The sequence below is a fragment of the Microcaecilia unicolor genome, chromosome 11 (assembly GCF_901765095.1).
Source record: "Microcaecilia unicolor chromosome 11, aMicUni1.1, whole genome shotgun sequence".
NCBI classification, from domain to species: Eukaryota; Metazoa; Chordata; class Amphibia; order Gymnophiona; family Siphonopidae; genus Microcaecilia; species Microcaecilia unicolor.
The window spans coordinates 203,514,378-203,534,018 of NC_044041.1; the positions used below are offsets into that span (position 1 = coordinate 203,514,378).

General features: G+C 46.4%; 1 protein-coding gene across 2 annotated transcripts in view; it reads left to right on the plus strand.

Annotated features, from left to right (window-relative positions):
* SFPQ (splicing factor proline and glutamine rich) overlaps nt 1-3,445 on the plus strand; it is a 49,112-nt gene extending 45,667 nt beyond the window's left edge. For both annotated transcript variants that reach the window (XM_030220169.1, XM_030220171.1), the window contains exons 11-12: nt 1,702-1,767; nt 3,356-3,445. The gene's annotated coding sequence lies outside the window, so the exon portion shown is untranslated. The remainder of the gene's footprint in view (nt 1-1,701; nt 1,768-3,355) is intronic.
* The last annotated feature ends 16,196 nt before the right edge of the window (nt 3,446-19,641 follow it).

The window sequence follows — 19,641 nt, forward strand, 5'->3', positions numbered from 1 at the left end:
TCCCCTATAAGTGCATAGGTGGCATTAATTTCCAGCAGACAGTGGCATGTGTCTTGTAGCAAGATTGAAGTTTGAAGTGGTGCTTCCAGCCTGATTCCCAGGGTACAGGCTCTTCTGGGCCAAGTGTCCTTCACTGCTGCCAAGAACAGCCTTTTGCAGACAACCAGGGGGGGGGGGGGGGGGGGAATACAGGCACATTCCATGGGGATGTTATCAATAGAGCCTGTGTCCCCAGGGAGAACTGAGACCATCTACTTTAGCTGTGATGCTGGAAGTAGTTTACTTGTAATGGGATTGTATATGAGTCCATGACTGTAACATTGGGACTGTGGCTTTGCTCCAACCCCATCAAATTAGTTATTTTACAGTGACTTATTTCCTGCCCAGTCAGTTCTAAAAATTAGAAGAGGGAGTTGTCAGGAGAACAGAGGGTAGAACTATATTTCTGATAGGAAATTGAAAGGTGGGGGGAGGATGACAAGCGATGGGCAGCATTTGTTAGACAAGGATCCGGCAGGTATTGCAGTAATAAACTCAATCATAAACACTAGTATAAAGGAAAGTTTTCAAATCCTTCTTGAACTGAGGTACTGATGAAGCTGGTCCAAGATGTTCAAAACTTCCAAGAAGTGTATGGCCACTCAGGGAAAGAATATAAAATCTTAGATTCCATGGGAAAGTTTTTAGTAGAACTGTTAGATATTAACTATCACCTATCACTGAGGCCCAAAAAGTCTTCAGTGCATATTCACTTGGTGGCCATCACAACTTATCAGGTCCAGGGGAAATCATCACCACCAACCTGCTAGTCATGTTCCATGAGAGGCCTCGTGAATATAAAACCTCCTCTTAACGCCAGCCTAGGACCTTAAAAAAGTTCAAAACACCTAACATGTCAACTTGTCATTACCTACAAAACTGGTCTCCAAACTTACCCTTTTTACCTGACTACCTTCCATCAGGAATTCAAACTCTGGAATGGATAGGAATCCATCTACTCTGAGTCAAAGCAGCCTTTGCAAGCAGTTTTGTTTGAGTATGAGTACTTGGCCCCTTTAACTTTTGGGTCACCAATTTCAGTATTAGACATAGGGTGGCTCTCGGCTGTGGAATAGCCATGGAGTTTGTCTTTATCCCCTGCTTGTCTGCAGCGAATGGAGTTGCTTACTTCCTAACAGGGACAGTGGGAGAATGTAGCCAGACCCTCTCTCCATTCCCTCCTTAAAATTTAAAAATAAATACATTTCCAAAGGATTACTATGTTGATTGGAGGAAGGGTTAAGAGACAGCATATAAACCTCTGTACAAGCTCAGAATTCCAAAAGTTGGAGAGGTCCATTGGTGATGTCACCATGGAATGTGACTTCATTCCCCTGCTGTCTATGGAGAACCCCAGCTAGAAGTAAGCAAATCTGCTTTCCAGGGTATAGATTGTGTGTGTGCAGTAGGAGCAGGCTAGTCAGCCTTTACTCTTCTTGGCTTAAGTGAAGCTGCTTCATGTAAAAAAAAAAAAAAAAAAAATGTATCCAGCTACAAAGTTGAGGTTATCATCCCCACCACTGGTAGTTTTAGAATCCAATGAGAAACTTCTTGGCGGGAACATCCATGTTGGCCTACTGCTCCAAGGCCAAATTTGTCTGTCACCCTATGCAAAGTACATTGTTTTATTGCAATGATTTTTACTAATTTATTTCTTTACAGCTGTAATGGGTAAATGATTCCTCTCTACTTTGATGTGGATGGCATGTTTTGGACCTCTTTACAAAAGTGAGTAAACATAACTGCATTTAACATTTCACCCTGCAGATTGTTGATGTTTTCCCTAGTCTTACAACTTTCTGTGGTGCTACCATTACAGCAGTGATTATAGCCAGTGATTTCCTTGTGTTGGATACATTTGGAGCCTGAGTCCAACCAGTGGTCATTACAGTTGAGTAATGCCTGGGACTCTTGTAGCATCTCCAGCCATGGCTGGTATGGTGAGTGGAAAAATGAAGCCCTGGAATTTTAAACTGAGTCTCTTCCAAAGACATGAAGGATCTTGGCCACTCGAATGACATCATCTGATGGCACTGAATCTCAGACTTTGCTTTCCTAGGTCCCCGGGTCAGATGTGAACTAGAAAATTGCCTTCAAGTTGATGAGCTCTCTTCTCATACAGACCTGAGCTTTGGAGTTAACTGGCTGACTCTGGTCAGCTTACCCACACTTTCTTGCTTTTCTATAGTCTGAATTATCTATGTAGATGGCAGGATAAGTTGATCACACAAGTTCACATCCAGCTGCAATGGTGCAGTGTCCTCTTGTTACAAACAACTGACTGGCAGCAGTGAAATTCCTGCTTCAGCAAACTATGCACTCACTGAGCTTGGAGTAGTCTGAACAGGTGGTGAGTGGTGGCGTGCAGCTGTGCTGTTGAGATCCCACCCATATACCTTACCCTGGCTGAAATGTCCAACTCTGTATGTCTGTGTTTTGATTAATCTGGATGTTAGTGTAATTTGAAGTTAAGCAGCATCCTGACTTTCAGATTTTATTTTGGTACAGAAACAGTTGGAGTTAATCTGCTTGCAGTGAGCTTTGCTAGATTAGGCACTAAACCTACTGTAAGCACATGAGAATGAAGGTAGAAGTGAAGTAATATCACATCTGGTGCAATTTCAATGCCTTGTCTTCCCTGTTGTTTTCATCCTGCTGCTTTAATAAATATTGCTGTTGGTTAGAAATGTAATCCTTTTAAATGTTTCACTTTATACCTCCTCTTGTGGAACATTTTTTTATAGTTTCATTTTGGGGGCCCAAGGATAGAAACTTTGTAGGAAAAACTTGGAGGGATACTTAATTTCTAAAGTTGACAAAACCACCTTCCTTAGCATCCCTCCAGACCGGCCCAGGATTGGACTGATGGGTTGTGCTCGCCTTCCAGCAGGTTGGAGACTGAGAAAAAAAACTCTGACTCTAGCGAGCCAATAGGAGCCCTGGTCATGTGACCCTAGCCTCAGTATTTTCTCAGTCTCCCAGCAGGTAGGAAGTGAGCCCATTAGTCTCTCTTTATTTTCTGACTTGTCTGAATTTTTTGTCTAGTTGGTACTTTATTCTGTGCCACAGGAATTCTTTGGAGGCTTGTTAGAATTTCAGTTTTGCCTCAGGGGTGTCCTGCAATATTACATGGCAACAGTTTCTGACTTTTATATTTAAGAGCTTCTATTAAAGTAGATTGGAGTATTGTGATTTCAATTTCTTGGCTTTCCTGCAGGTTAAATGTAATTGTATACATTATCAAGGTATTTGTTAAACCAGGCAGGCACAGGCTGTAAACTTCCCTTGACTAATTTGTTCTTTCTTGTGTTAACAGGAGCCAGAAGTGGTGGTATTGATATGGAAGAAATGAAGACATTTTTTATAAAAATGTTAATGCAGGCATTTTAATAAAATTGTTGTTAGACATGGTGTGATTTATTTAGATAACATTTCCTATTACAAAACTCCTTTATCACTTTGTACTACTACTAATCCCAGTGTGTGGAATATGTATGCTTAAAATAATAAAAGGTGTAGATTAAGCACTAAGTCATTTTTAGGAGTAGAAAGATAAAAGCTCACTGTTGCTTTAAAAGTACTGCAATTCTCTTGGTGTAGTATAGGTAATTTCCCTGTTTATTACTTTCTTTATGGAAATTGAATAGCTAATACCAGGACTGTAGCCTCGAGATCACTGCTGTGGGTGTACTTATGGCACATATGTCTTTAATGTAGTGGCATAAATCAGTTCAGTTAGTCAAGTCTAGATAAGGACTTCATTTGTACCACTTGTGGGTCTTTTAAAAATTTTTGCTTAAGCTGCAACTGCCAATTCCATAGCGTCCCACAGATCAATCCAGAGACTTGTGGGTTATGTCCCTCAACCAGTAGGTGGAGATAGAACTTCAGAGGTTTGCTATATGTGGTCATGTGTAGTCACCGTAACTTCAGTATTCTCTCTATCTAGCAGGTGAATGGTCATATCTGTGCAGCTCTGGATTGATTGGCTCCTGGCCTGGTCCCCTGGGTCTACTTGAGCTTCTGGGGTCTGAGGTGTCCTGGGACTTGGGTGCCCTCCTGGTGGTGACAGGTCCCTCCCTTCCCCATCAACACCTCCTCTCTGCCTGACTGGAATTTGTGGGACTTCTTCGCTCCGGCATCCTCTCCTGCCTTTAAAAAAAAAAAAAGGGGGGGGGGGGGGAAGCTGTTTGAGCACTGTTAAAAAAAAAAAAAAAAAAAATCTCTGATTTGTCCAGCGTGGCAGGCTCATGCTGGTTTGTAGTACTGGCTGAATGGTGTGAGGACCGACTTGGTATGCGACAGCGGTTCCCGAGGGGGTGAATAGTGATTATCTTATCTGTGCCGGTGGGCTAGAGCAAAAGCGGCTCCCAGTGTGACAGCCACTGGGCTGCTGCAGTTTCCTGTGCTGGAGATCCACTGTACAGCCCAACTCTCTGGAGCAGTGTGCCCCTTCCCTCCCAGCTCGTTTTGGTGGGCGCAGGGCAGTTGTTGGGTGTGCGCTTGAGGGCACCATCTTTCTTGCCGCTCCACATGGTAATGCTGAAGCCCTGGAGCCTGATTTGCTTGCGATTCAGTCAGTTTTATATGTAGGCTTTTCAGAGATGTGACTGGGAAACTGGGGTGGATCATTCCTATTTTCTTGGTCTTTAAGGGCTTCTGAGAAAGGAGGCCTGGGGCCATTTGCAGACTCCTGTGGGAGCCCTCGGCTCTCCCACAGCTTTGTCTCCCGCAACTTTCCAGGGGTGAGGTCAGAGACCTATTAGACCCCTGAAGCTGTTCTGTGGCAGTGAGAGCCTTAAGCTGCAGCTTGGAAAGTACTGACTATCTGAAAGTCTTCTGGTAGAGATGCCTCTACTGTACTAAAGATTTCCCTTCTCTCTCACTTTGCACACTTGATACTAGCCTCAGCTACCCCGGTACCTCTAATTGCTTCTATGGTACTTTGGTATTTTTTCATGGTATGGGGTACCTAAATTTCATGAAGTGTGGTCCAGGAGCTACTTAAGCGTAGAGGTAGCTTAATAGTTGTTGCAATCAGCTGAGAGTAAGCACAGAGCTCTAGGAGTGCTGCTTCATTACCCACTGCAGCTTGCTAGCTGTAGTGCGCAATGGTGCAACAGCCATATCTAAGCCATCTGGCTCTGGTTCTCAGCCGCACTTGTTAGCTCCAATGCGTAGCAGTTATAGTGCACAGTCACACCAGCCAATTCTTGTCCCTATCTGCAAGAAGTTAGTGCTGGCTTAGGCATCAGACCACTGATGTTGCTTCCAAGTCACATTTGGCAGCCTGCCTTTTGGGAGTAATCTTGGGACTGGAGAAGATCTAGGACAGTTGGTAAAGACCTGAGGGACTTCCAAATCTGAGATTGCCAAGGGCCAAGTTTAAGGATGATTTTTAATCCTCTTGGTTTTGTCGTAGGTTTTGTGGGGCCAGGAGAACCACTTTCATGGGATCCACTTCCACTACAACAAACCACCTGTCTGCTGGTAGAATGAGCTCTGTTTCAACTCCAGGTCTACCTATGCCTGTTGCATCTTTCAATGATGGAGTCTCAGTTCACTCTGCAGGCAGGACTCCTGTACTGGTTTCAGGAGGAGTGGACCAAGATTATCTCAGCTCAAATGTCTGTTTTTCTATTGCATGGTTACAACCTGGACTTCACTACAGAATTTTCTTGGGAGTCCATATGCCAAGCTCAATCACTGTGGGGTAGGGCCACCTTGCTAACGTTTCTTCCTTCAAGCACAGTCAAGTCTATCCCCAGTTGCAATTGGGGAATGAGAAGTTGTTCCCTTTGCTTTGTAGTTCCAACCAGGTAGCTTCCAGCTGAGTTTGGACATCACAAGTCTAGGGTGTTTACAGTTCAACTTTTCACAATGGGAACCTTGCAGTGTGTAATAGTTCTGCCTGGTGGGGAGAGCTTCTAGCCTCCCTGTACCTCAAGGAAACATTCTTTTTTTTTTTTTTTTATTCCCAGTGCTCCTTGCTGCAGAGGGATCTTAGTGATTTATGACCATGTTATGCCGAAGACATTTTTGCAAGGTCATGGGGGTTATGGCAGCTTTCCTTCATGAGGATGGATTGCAGGTTCATCCATACCTTGTAACTGGCTGATTTGCGGCTCTCTCTGACAAGAGACTGCAAATTTCATCCAAGATACCTACTTGTCTTCAGCCCTTCAGATTGGTAATCAGTGTTGCCAAGAGTCGGTTGTTTCCAGCACAAATCTTGGCTTATCGGGGAGTGCTGTTTCAGATAGGCTTGGGAAATCCTTTCCTCCTTTTGTTCATCAGCAACAGGTGCCAACCCAAGTCAGGTTATACTTCCCCTACCAGGTCCAGGATCTGGGAATAGGTTCAAGTTATAGACAAAAGGTTCTCTTTCTTGGACATTCCCCCTTGGGCCTGATTCTGTATCAGACCACTTCAGGGGTTCCTTTTCTGCTTTGGTCCCCATCTCTATGGTTCCCTTCAAGCCAACTTAGTCTCAATGGGTGATTTCAACACAGCTTTCTGCTGATATTTCAGAAGTTCTCTCAATGGAGGTGGCTAGGGTGTGCCATAGCTGGCGGCAACAGATTCCGTATTCCTTCCAGAAGGCAGACAGTCGACTGCCTCACTTGCCAAATGTAGAGTCAAGGCCGGCTTAGTTGCCAGTTTTCTTCTATGATTTGTTTCAGTTGTCTAAGCAGACATTTTTGGTCACAGCCTGTCATTTCATGTGGTTGCGCTGCTGGGTGGTGAATGCATCTTCTAATGGTGACTGGTTCAGCTCCCTTTTCAGGGCACCTATTTGAGGACTCCATGAAGTTGGTGGAAAATCTGGGTGACTTATAGACTCAGTGTCTTCCTGAGGACATATCTACAAGGGGTTTTTTTTTCCGGTCTTTACGACACCAGGACTTGTCACCAAGGGCAGCCTAGTTTTGTTTTTTTTTGTTCCATTTGTACCCCGTGCTTTTCCTCTCATGGCAGGCTCAGTGCAATGGAGAATTAAGTGACTTGCCCAGAGTCACAAGGAGCTGCCTGTGCCTGAAGTGGGAATCAAACTGTTCCCCAGGACCAAAGTCCACCACCCTGACCACTAGGCCACTCCTCCACTCCAAGTTTTCTTTAGCAATCCAGTCCAGGCAGGTTTGAACTCCCAACTTCATCCGTTTGAGATCCTCTGGATTTCTGCTCCCCACCTAGCTAGGCCTCTAAGTGACTTCCTAGATAGCCTTATTCACTGCTAAAGACTGTAGCAGTTCTAGTGCTCACCATTTTAGGATTAGCAGATGCAGCAGTGGCAGGATCAGAAGCGGACATATTCAGAAACTAGAGAGCCTTAGGTATTTAGGAAGGTGGCGACCCCTTATGAAACACCCACACTGCAGTAGGATCATCAGATTCCTGACCTGCTGAGCAGAAATACCTCCCGGCATACCCTCGTGCTGTCCTCTGGCTGGTCACAAGAAAGGGGATCTGGCTTCAAGAGCCGCAGTGGCCGTTTACTGCGAAAGGCAATTTTTCCAGCTGGCCTCTGTATGGGCTAATCTCTCCCGTTGAGGGTGGCAGCGCTTTCTTCTAGAGTGCTGTTGACTTCCTTTTCCGAGTCCAGACTGGCTTCCGTGGCTGCCTTTTGCAGTTTTGCCACTTGGTCGGTCCTCTGTCCTGCCACGGATTGCTTTTGCAGATCGCCTATTTGATCTGCTGTCCTTCCCTTACTGGACTTTGCAGGCTTGGCATGGCAATACTAGGCAATCCAGATTTGATGTGGCAGCGCATGTAACTGTGGCCTGTGGAGCATTGCTCCAGTCTGCTGAGGTTGTAGTACTGTGCCCCACTTGAGGATTGCTTTGGTACATCCCACAAGTCTCTGGATTGATCTGTGGGATGCTATGGAAGGTAAAATTAGTCCTTATCTGATAATTTTCTTTCCATTAATCCCAACAGATCAATCCAGAGGCCCACCCTTTGTTCTTGGTTGAGTGGTTTCTTCTAGTTGCTTCAGTTAAATCAGATTCTTTCATTTGATTTTTGGCTTAAAAAAAGGGCAAAACAAATCAAAACATAAATGAAACTTTGTTACCCTCCCGCAGGAGCGGTTGAGGAGCTTACATAGGCTTTATGCAGGTAGGAGAGGACTTCCTCTTTTGTCTTCCACTGCTTTGGTATTGACAATACTGAAGTTACAGTGACTGCACATGACCACATATAGTAAACCTCTGAAGTTCTATCTCCACCTGCTGGTAGAGGGACAACCTACAAGTCTCTGGATTGATCTGTTGGAACTAATGGAAAGAAAATTCAGGTAAGGACTAATTTTACCTTGCCAGAGGTCTCTATACCCAAAACTTCTGTTTTCACACATACATTCATTTTGAAATGCTGATGTTTTCATTAATAACCATTAGTTTGTGTGTTAGATTTGATATACTGTCTTCTAATGCCTTTTAATCTACATCTGGCTTGTCTGACCTTTCCCACTGGGGTGGCAACATTGGAGAGCCAAAATATTGGGATTCCTGCTTCCCCCACACCTCTCTACAAGCTTTAGCCATCTGGTGCCATTAGTTGGGGTTAGTTTCATGGCTTCAGTTCTTATTAAACTTGAAACTGTGTGATCAACCCAAAGTTCTGATACTACATGCTTTGATTGTACAACAGAACGGTGGTATATTAGCTGAGTCATGGTGGGGATGCAGAATCCAGCTGTAAGCACTACCAGAATTGCTAAACGTGTGAGGGCCAGGAAAAAAAAAAAAAAAAACAAACCAACAACTCTGGCCTGAGTTCTGCCTGGTGCTAGGTTGGACAAGCCTGATCTATGCACTGGCTTGTGCCTAACAATGTGTGTGCATATGTAGGCTAGACCAAACTTAACCTACAATGAGTTGTGTTTTCAGGCTTGCTGGAACAGGATTGAGAAGCATTTTTAAGTATGGACTGAATTTAGAGCATTTCCTGTGTCCTGGTGAATGGAGAGGGCTGTGCTCTTTCAGCATTGTAGTACTGCCTATAGATCTGGCAAAATCAGAATACATAATTTTATGTTCTTATGTTCTGAAAGCCAGGATGTGTTTGGCTGTTCTATTTTATTAAGAAGCCTGGCTCTTGTGTGCCCTTGTCTGACTTGTGCTACAGTTTGGCACATCAGTGCTCAAAAGCCCTTTGTCCTTATGCCAGAGCGCTAGAGAAAAAGCAGTACTGCAGTGTAGGCCATTTATGAAGAAGGTCCAGCTAGTAGAGGCCTGGGCTTAATTAGAACCTTTTTCAAATGGGCCCACGGTCTGTGTACTAGCAGCCCTTCACTACTCAACCAGCATGTTTCCTTTTTACCTATGCTTTTAGATAGTGTAAGTTCTACCAGTGGGACCCCTGCCAGTTGGTGCAGATTTCCCACCACTCCTCAGCCTAAGTTCAATTTGGGTTTCAGAAAAAGGGGCAGGCTGCTGCCCTGAGATGTAAATTAGGCCAAGGTAGCGAACATACCATGTGGGCATTTGCCTGAGCATGTTGAGCTGTGGCCAGCTAACAGGCAACATACCTTTCAATATAATTCCTTGCCGAGTATCCTGCTGTTCTAAGCTCAGCTGTTGGGCTTATTTGACCTTATCTGGCCTTGCTCCTTGACATGCCTAACCAGGGTGTGGGTGCAGCTCCAGCTCTCTTAAGCCTAGCCTTGTTTCTGTGGCACTGCTGCTGATAGGTTAAAGTGCCTACTGCAGCCCCACTCTGCCATGCTCGGGCATTGTATACAAAGGGGAGACAGAACTAACTACACATTCAAGCTGTGCCTTGGCTCAAGCCATATCTACCACCAGCAGGCATTTCTTCTCCACCTCGCACAGCGCTCTTCCAAGAACTTGCTGTGTGTTACAAACAAGTGGGAGAGACTTTGTAATCTTTGCACTTACTGAGTGTAGAGCAACATGGCTTGATACTGTTGAATGAGGAGTGTCTGACTGTTCTCCATTGCAATAGTCCCTTAAAAGTTAAGTAGTTTGTCTTATGCTGAAATATCAAAGCCCACTGGCATCAGTAGCACAGGGTGTATACGCAGGTAGGCAGCGGCTATTCAGCAGCCCTTTGCTAGGTAGTGTTGCTGAATATTAGAGCTAGCTGGCCATTTGTTTACTAGCTTCAGTAGAGAGTGGTTGGAGCCATTTCTTTAGTGGCAATGTTAAGTCTGCTAAGTGCATTAAGTTAGAACAGCAAAAAGGACCCCTATCCACCTTGATAACCTCAAGCCAAGAACACTTACCAACCATGTTAGCAGCAGTCTTGAGAATACCTCAGCTATAGTGTTGGGAGGAGCTAGTACCACTGCAGTCCAAAATTGGTACTATGTCAACTGTCTCACTGTTGGCTTTGCAAATATGGAGCAAGAAACTATTTTTGTTCTAGTGAATAAAAGGGCCCTAATAGGTGAAATACATTATGTCTGCAATCAAATCTTACAGCTTGCTTCATATTAAAAAGTGAGACCGATGCTTATGTGGCAATAAAAGTCAACCAAAAAAAAATAGGAAGTGCATCTTCACCTAAAGCTACAGGGGCTATGATCTGCAAGAGAAGCACACTTCCACATCAACCATTTGGCGTTCAGAGCCCTCATGACCTTTGCTGTTTGAGTGAAGCACAGAACACTACTCGTACAGCAGCAATGATGTGGCCATGTTTTAATATCAACAAGCAAGGAGTTGTGGGTTCTTATAGAAGCTCAATGCCTCTGGCACCTCACCTTGAACATCCCTGTTCAGATTCAGGCTGCAAGTTTGACTCCCTCAGCCACATGCTGGACCTGCATGAGTGGTCTCTCAACGTTGCAGTGCTGACCACCTCCTTTTTTTTTTGCTGTTGGGGACAGCTGCACATTGACATTTTCTTGAGTGGGAAGGAGATGAAATGCAGCTGCGCCATCTGTCCTGATCCTTATAGATTAGCTCTCAATGCCTTTTGCCATTCTGTGGACCTGAGGCGTGTACACTTTTCTTCCCTTTCCTCTACTGGCCAAAACACTGCTGAAGGCACATCAACACAAAGCACAGCTCATTCTTACCACTCCTCACTTCAGTACTCTCTCTTCATGAAAGAGGGCTGCCTGGTACAGCACCCCAGTGTTTGCTTTTTCATCTCAGCCTACTGATTCTCTCCCTGTGTGTGGCGGTTGAGTGAGCTCAAGTCACCCAGTTTTTTGTTTTTTGTTTTTGTTACATTTGTACCCCGCGCTTTTCCCCACTCATGGCAGGCTCAATGTGGCTTACATGAGGCAATGGAGGGTTAAGTGACTTGTCCAGAGTCACAAGGAGCTGCCTGTGCCTGAAGTGGGAATTGAACTCAGTTCCCCAGGACCAAAGTCCACCGCCCTAACCACTAGGCCACTCCCCCACTCCCAGTTGATTAGAAGTCTAGGAAATTCTCTTAACCCTTCAACCAACATTCCTACCTTTCCAAGTGGACACATTTTGTATCCTGAGCAGAATCCTCTGGGAGCAGTCCCTTCATTTACCCTTATCATGTCCTCAAATATCTTCACCATCTATCACAAGTGAGCCACAGAACCACCTTGATAGTCTGCATTGTCCTGGGACTTGAACATTGTCCTTGGGGTGCTAATGCAAAGCTCTTTTGAACTCTTGATATGGCTACAATCAAATACCTCACTTTGGAAAGTAGTGTTCTTAATAGCCATCACGTCAACCTGAAGAATCATCACATTACAATCCCTGATCACCCACAGGCCGATGATCAATTCCCTGTGCTGTTCCGAAACAGGGCCCATAAAATAGTACCGGAACAGTGTGGGGAATTAACTCCTCAATGATCAACACTAATAACATGCAAATTTAAGTGGGTTACTAGCGTTGATCATCTGGTGAGAGTGCGGGTGGATTGTGCCTGAGCATGCGTTCAGGCACAATCATCCCACACTTGTTTGACAGGTCCTGGACCCGTCAAACACAGGAGCTGCCCTTCTCCCCTGGAAAAGCAAGGCCCTGGTGGCCTGCTGTCCCCCCCCTCCTCCTCCAGCGACAGGGTTGCTGGAGGTTCGTTTGAGGTATGGTGGATCTACATCCCCCCCACACACACACAAAATCCCTGGTGGTCTGCCAAACCCACTGCCCTGGTGGTGTAGCGGTCACCTCCACCCCTGTACCTCGTATGAGGAGGGAGCAACACTCCCTCCTGTTCCAGTGCTGCTTACAAAATGGTGGTGCCCTGCCCAGTGCATCCTGGGATGAGCTGGGTGGGACTTCCCTACTATGTAAGGTATGGGGACAGCTAGCCCACCAGTGTGGGGGTGGATTTGGAAGCCCACTTGGGCCTCCAGGGATCTTGTTTTGGGTGTGGGAGGCTGGAGATTCACTAGAGTGTGGGGGTGGGAACAGAGCCTTAACCCTAATGCAAGCTCTGAGCTGCCGTAAGGTTGTGCTCTGATCATAGGGGTGGAATACCACAGAGTTCATAAATTAGTCCTGCGGTGTACCTGCTCTGTCACGCCGGACACTCTGATCATGGGCACTATGTAAATGCGGGCATTATATATATACTAGTAAAAAAGGCCCGTTTCTGACACAAATGAAACAGGCGCTAGCAAGGTTTTCCTCAGAGTGTATGTTTGAGAGAGTGACTGTGTGAGAGAGAGTGAATGTGCGAGTGTGTGTGTGAGAAAGAGAGTGAGTCTGGGTGCAAGTGTGTGTGTGAGAATGAGAGTGTGCAAGTGCGTATGTGAGACAGTGGGGCTCATTTTCAAAGCACTTAGCCTCCCAAAGTTCCATAGAAACCTATGGAACTTAACCTCCCAAAATGCTTTGAAAATATGCCTCAGTGTGAGAGAGAGAGTGTGTTTCACACAGATACAGTGTGTGCGAGAGAGAGAGAGTGTGTGTGTGTGAGACACAGACTCTGTGAGACTGAGTGTATGAGACCAAGAGTGTGTGAGTGACTGTGTGACACATAGAGAGTAAATGTGATAGTGTGAGACATAGAGTGTGTGAGCGAAAGTGTGTGAGAGTGAGAGAGAAAGACATTGACTGTGTGAGAGAGAGAGTGTGTGTGTGTCAGAGATACCTCCCCTCCCTCTCTGGTGTCAGGCCCCCCTCCCTCCCTCTCTCTGGTGTCAGGCCCCCCTCTCTTTCTCTGATGTCTGAGCGTTACTGTGCAGGATGTTGAGCTCTGGCTTTGCTTCAAGGAACTGACCAATCCTATTTAATAGAATGCACCTCCAACATTCTGAAGCCGAGAAACCTCGTGTGGTTGGTCACTTCTGCTTATGATGAACCCGGAAGTACGTGATGTCAATTCAAGAGATGGCTACAGAGAGCAGGAATGCCTCAGCCATGCAGTCAGCTTCAGAATGTCAGAATGTTGGAGGTGTGTTTTATTATATACTAGTAAAAAAAGGCCCGTTTCTGGAACGAATGAAACGGGCGCTAGCAAGGTTTTCCTGGGAGTGTGTATGTTTGAGAGAGAGAGCCAGAGTGAATGTGCAGGTGTGTGACAGAGTGAGACTGTCTGTGTGACAGTGTGTGTGTGAGAATGAGAGTGTGTGACAGGGCCCCCTCCCCTGTTCCTAACGCCCCTCACCCCGTTCCCTCCCCTCCTTTTCCTCCTCCTTCCCACACTTTGAGTTCCTTAAGGCTTTCAAAAGTCTATGTACCCCCATGGCCCTAACGCCCAGTATCCGGATACCCCACTGCTTTCCTCCTCACCCCTCCCCCAAAATGTAATACTTTCACGTCCTTCATTTTTTTTTTTTTAAAGTGTCCTATCTACCCTGTGTACAAATGCCCGGCATTCAGATTGTGTTCCTTTCCCAAATGTTCATGTCTTTCAGTCGTTCAGAACTCCCCCACTGTAACACTTTCGGTTCCTTCAGTCTTTTAAAACTCTCCTATCAACCCTGTGTCCTAATGGCCAGCACTCAGATTGTTTTGCTTTGCCAAATTGTCTGTCACCGATGTCAGTGCGTGCCTGCCTAGCAGACCACTTCCGGCAGGCACAGTCCCAAGCACATCCTGTTGGAGGTGAGAATTATTATATATATATTTTTTTTAATCTCAGAGCACTTTGAAAAGTCTTCACAACTCTTCATTACCTTCAACCCCAGCAACCTGGGCTGGCCTTCTTCCAAGTACACCTTATCGCTCTGGATATGGGATTATATTGTCCTGCTACCACCAGACTGGTTTCTATCTCCCATTTAGGATCACACCTCACCAGCTCAGAGTGACTGCAGCTTCGGTAGCAAACCTTAGATGTACTCCTGTAAAATTGCAACCTGGTTGTCAATGCATACCTTTACCACATAGGGCCTTAATAGGGGGTACAAGCAGAAGCCATAAACCTGCTTTAAGCTGAAAAAAAAATACAGCATGACAGTATGTTGTAGGGGCCTTCTCCCAAATTTCTGCTCTGGGCCTCAGCCTGCATAACACTGACCCTGTTTACAAGACACTACTACTTAGACTGTCCATCTGTATATGATGCAGCCTTTGGGCAAGAGTCCTCCATAACTTCTTCCCTAGCTAAATGCATCGCCTCCCATAAACCTTGGGTAGTAGCCAACTTAGGTCCCCTGCTTGTCTGTGGAGAAAGCAACGTTGCTTACCTGTAAGGGGGAGCAGAGGAATGCAGCCACTATAATCCCCCACCAACCAAGATTTCCTGTATCAGGTTTGGGACATCCTGACCTCACTGGTGCTGTGAGCACAGGACCCCCCCCCCCCCCCCCCCCCCCCGTGCATGCCTGAGCTGGTCTACGTTTATATTAGGGAGAGCTCTGGCATGTTGAGTCCATCCATGTTGTCACCATCTAGTGTGGCTGCATTCCCCTGCTGTGTACGGAGAACCCACTTTACAGGTAAGCAACTTCGCTTTCCTGCCTCAGCTCCACAAGCAGTCTCATAGCTGAGGAGCTATGACTGAGAAAGACAGGCTTCTGTATCAAATTATCAATTACAGCAATGGACAAGACTGAAAGGAGCTTTATTAAAGGCAACTAACCTTTATGTCACAAAATTACATAAAAGGAAGAGAAGGCTGCTCTGGTACTTGAATGTGGTAGCTGAAAAGATAAGGGAAAGGAGGTTAGTCTTTGCACGTTATAAGACGACTCAGAAAGATGAAGACAGGAAAGAATACCTGAATAAGCGAAGAGAAGCTGGAAAAAGCTATCAGGAAAGCAAAGTGGCAAATGGAAGAAAAGATAGCTAATACAGTAAAATTGGGGGATAAGACCTTTTTCAGATATGTAAGTGACAAGAGGAAGTGCCACCATAGCATTGTGAGGCTCAAAGCTGAGGGGGAGAAATATGTGGAAGAGGATAAGGATAAAGCTGAACTGCTAACAATTATTTCTGTTCTGTGTTCACGGGTGAAAGGCCAGGGGTAGGGCTGCAGAAAAGGCTAAAGGGGATGGATGGGTGACCAAACAGTTGGACGTGGGAGGGGCGCTTGATGTGGTATACTTGGATTTCGGCAAAGCCTTTGACAGTTCCGCACAGGCGATTGATACATAAATTTAAGTGCCCTGTGGGACTTAGAGTAACTGATTGGGTTAAAAATTGGTTGAATGGAAGAAGACACAGAGTGTAGTGGTAAATGGAGCTTGCTCTGAAGAAAAGGATGTCGTAGGTGGAGTACCGCAGGGATTGGTCCTCGGGCCGGCTCTCTTTAATGTCTTTGTGAGCGATATTGCGGAAGGGCTGTCTGGTAAGGTTTGTCTGTTTGCGGATGATACCAAACTCTGCAACAGGGTGGACACCCTGGAGGGTGTGAATGACATGAGGAAGGACCTAGCGAAGCTGGAGGAATGGAACAATATTTGGCAACTAAGATTTAATCCCAAAAAATGCAGGCTCATGCATTTGGGTCGTAAGAATCCGAGGGAACGGTACAGTATAGGGGGTGAAGTGCTTCAGTGCACGAAGAAAGAGCAGGACTTGATGGTGGGGGGGGGGGGGTGATTGTGTCTGATGACCTTAAAGCTTTGAAACAGGTAGAAAAAGTGACGGGCAAAGCCAGAAGGATGCTTGGGTGCATAAAAAGAGGGATGACCAGCAGGAAAAAGGAGGTGATAGTGCCGTTGTATAAGTCTCTGGTGAGGCCTCAGAGTACTGTGTGGATTTCTGGAGACCGTACCTACGAAAAGAGATAAACAGGATGGAGTTGGTCCAGAGGGTGGCTACAAAATTAGTAAGCGGTCTTGAACACAAAAAATATAGGAACAGGCTTATGAACCTCAACATGTATATACGCTGGGAGAAAGGAGACATAATAGAGACGTTTAAATATCTCAAGGGCATTTACGTACAGGAAGTGAGCCCTTTTCAACTGAAGGAGAGCTCTGGAATGAGGAGGCATACGATGAAATTAAGAGGGAATAGGCTTAGGAGTAACCTAAGGAAGTATTATTTCATGGAAAGGGTGGTGGAGACGTGGAATGGCCTCCTGGTGGAGGTTGTGGAGTCGAGGACTGTGTCAGAATTTTAAAAGGCGTGGGATCGCTTAGGAAAAGGAAGAGTTAGGGGTTACAGAGGATGGGCCATATGGTCTTTATCTGCCGTCATGTTCCCATTTGGACAACTATAGTATAAATCCAAACACATGTAATAAACAAAGTTCAATTAGAACAGATAAGACAACATCTGGATTATTTTTGTTACTTTCCCTTCACCAAATCCTAGGTCAAGGTGAGCTACAAATTAGGGGGCTAAAGGTTAGCTCGAGTTATCTGCTGCTGGTTCCATTCTATTCCTATGGGCCCAGCTGCAGATAACTCGAGCTAATCTTTAGTAAAAGATCCCCTATAGGATGTATTTTTCTGCTCTAGGGGTCTTGCTTTGTAGTTTTGTTACTTATAAGGAGAGGAGGAATTTGTCATAGCTCAGGTCTGCCTACACCGGCTGCTTGTGCTCTATACTAGCACCCTCCTCCCACTGATGGTCCCAACCGCCTCTGGGCCAGCCTCCCACTTTCAAATTATCCCCAGTGATTCCTAGATTACCGGGGCCACTCTCCAAGTGGTCCCACAATTCCTAGAAAGCAGCCCTAGAGACTTGCACGGGGAATGGGGTTCTGCAGGGATCCCATGGGGATGGAAATAACTCCTACGGGGTTTGCCGTGGGGATGAAAACAATTCCTGGAAGGTTCCGGTGGAAGTGTAGGCTGCACATCTGCCAGCCTCTCACCTACCGAGTACCAAGCTCTTTCAGTGCTGTCTCCTCCTCCTCCTCCTCTTCCTCCTTGCTTTAACAGCACAGATGCGGAAAGTCTCCATTAAGGAGGTGGTAGAGACACAAATGGTGATGGAATTAAAAAAAAATGTGGGATGAACACAGAGGATCTCTGATTAGGTTTTTTATAACTTCCATTTTCTAAACTTAAATGGCTGTAATGCATATGCTGGAAAATTCATAATTTTGCCACAGAGTTCAAGCCGCCACTGTTTGACTCTGCCAATGTACCTTGTTGTTGCCCTGCAGCATTTCCTGCTTAGGGTTACCAAATGTCCGGATTTCCCTGGACATGTCCCTCTTTTCAAGGGACTGTTGGGGGCAGCCATGTACCTAGGTTGGCTGCCACCCAGGGTGGGTTGCCACTACATCCCCCCAGCGCATTGTGCCCATCCCATCCACCCCCCCCCAAAAAGCACATCATCCTCACCACCTGGGGGTTCACGCAGTCATGCGGCTATCGGCTCCGCCGGTCCCCTTCTCTGGAACAGGAAATAACCTTAGAGGGGGCAGAGAACTGGCAGATCCGACAGCCAGGAGACTGCTCCATGCACCGGGAGTGGACTGCACCCACCGCCCGCCCTGCCCTTGGTACGCTAGAGGTTGGAGGTCTGGTTATTTCCAGTCAGCCTGTTTGTCCGGGTTTGTGGGTTGGCCTCAGGGTGCCCTCCATGAACCTACCATAATGTGCCCTGGTCACGCAGAGCTGCCAAGTTATCCATTCCAAGAGGGAGACCTTTTGGCCGTTCCTGGATTTCTGCCAACTTGATCCTGGTGCATTATGGGACCTGCAGCACTGATTTCAATGGATAGAATCATGGACTTCAAATACTACACCGCTTTGGGATGGAAGTTTAAAATAAGGCCTGGCCAAAAAGTCTCCCTCCTGGAATGGGCAACTTGGCAGCTCTGTTTGGTGGTCAAGTGGCCTCTTTGAGGCCGCTGACCTCGCTGCCACTGCTTCTCCAAAAGGCTGCCAAGACGTCAAGTGTAGGGTTACCATATGGCTCCAGAAAAAGGAGGACAGCTTGAGCCAGTCTGGGTTTTAATTGTTTTGCTTTCGAAAATGGAAGGAAAACCAGGACTGGATCACAGTGGCATTCCTAGGCTGGATGGCACCTGGTGCGGATCGCCGATGTGCCCCCCCCCTGCGAAATGACACCTCCCCCCCGGGTGCACGCCCCTGAGGGAGGGGGGTGCCGTGGCGTGCGCCTGTCGGCTCCGAGTTCGCTAACTTTGCTCATTCGTTGCAGCTCCCTCTGTAGCGAACGAGCGAAGTTAGCGAACTCGGAGCTGACAGGCATGCGCCGCGGCACCCCCCAGCGGCGTGCACCCGGGGTGGACTGCCCCCACCTTGGTATGCCACTGCTGGATCAATGTTTCCTCCTTTTTCTGGAGCCATATGGTAATCCTAGTGAGGCTGCTACTTGAAGTCTGCAGCAGCTGTTTTGAAGCAGCAGTAGCTGGCAGGAAAGAGGGGGGGGGGGGGGGGGGTTCTGAAGAGGCCGCTAGACCACCAGGGCTTAGTATAAATGATAAAGCTTGCTTTTCCATTAGGCAAGTGAGAAGAAAGACATTTTGGTTGTGGTCTTCTTTCATCTGTTATCCAGCAGGTAGGGGTTTGGTGCTAGAACTGATGAATCCATTTTATTAACAGGGGCTGGAGAAGTGATGCATGCATATAAAGCCCACCTCTTTACCACTGCTTTTGACTCCTAACCACTGCTCACTTGCTCTGTCCTTTAACCTCACCTATTTATTCCCTTCCCCTTAATTGTTCTGTCTGTTTACCTGTCTTATCTAGATGGTAAGCTCTTTGAGCAGGGACTTTTTTTTGTGTATGGTGTACAGCGCTGCGTATGCCTTGTAGCGCTATGGAAATGATAAATAGTAGTAGTAGTATACAGGTAGGTTCAAACAAGCTTACCCAAACAACCCAACCTAATTCCACACCACCAGCACTACCCATACTCCAGTCCTCTCCCCCCACATCTCTCCCCATTGTTTCTACTCTTTTAACTTATACATCTCTTGATACTTTGTATCATACTTTGTGTTATCTCTGTGATACTTTGTACCATAGCTTGTAAGCTGCACTGAGCCTGCTATCAAGCGGGTATAAATGCTATACATAAAAAGGGCACCCTGAGGCTCAAAAGGGGGGGGGGGGGGAAAGAGAAGGCGAACCGACAAACAGGCTGGAAGAGCTGCTCATGGAATATAGGGAAAGGGAAAGGAAAAGGGGGCGGGGCAGCATATTATTTTGTTGTATTATCCTTAACCCTACTCTTGCTCTTAGCTCTGGCAATGCACCTCACTCCTGTCCTGCATTTGCATCCTCCTTTGGCTCCCGCTTCCCTCCCTGCTGCCTTTTCC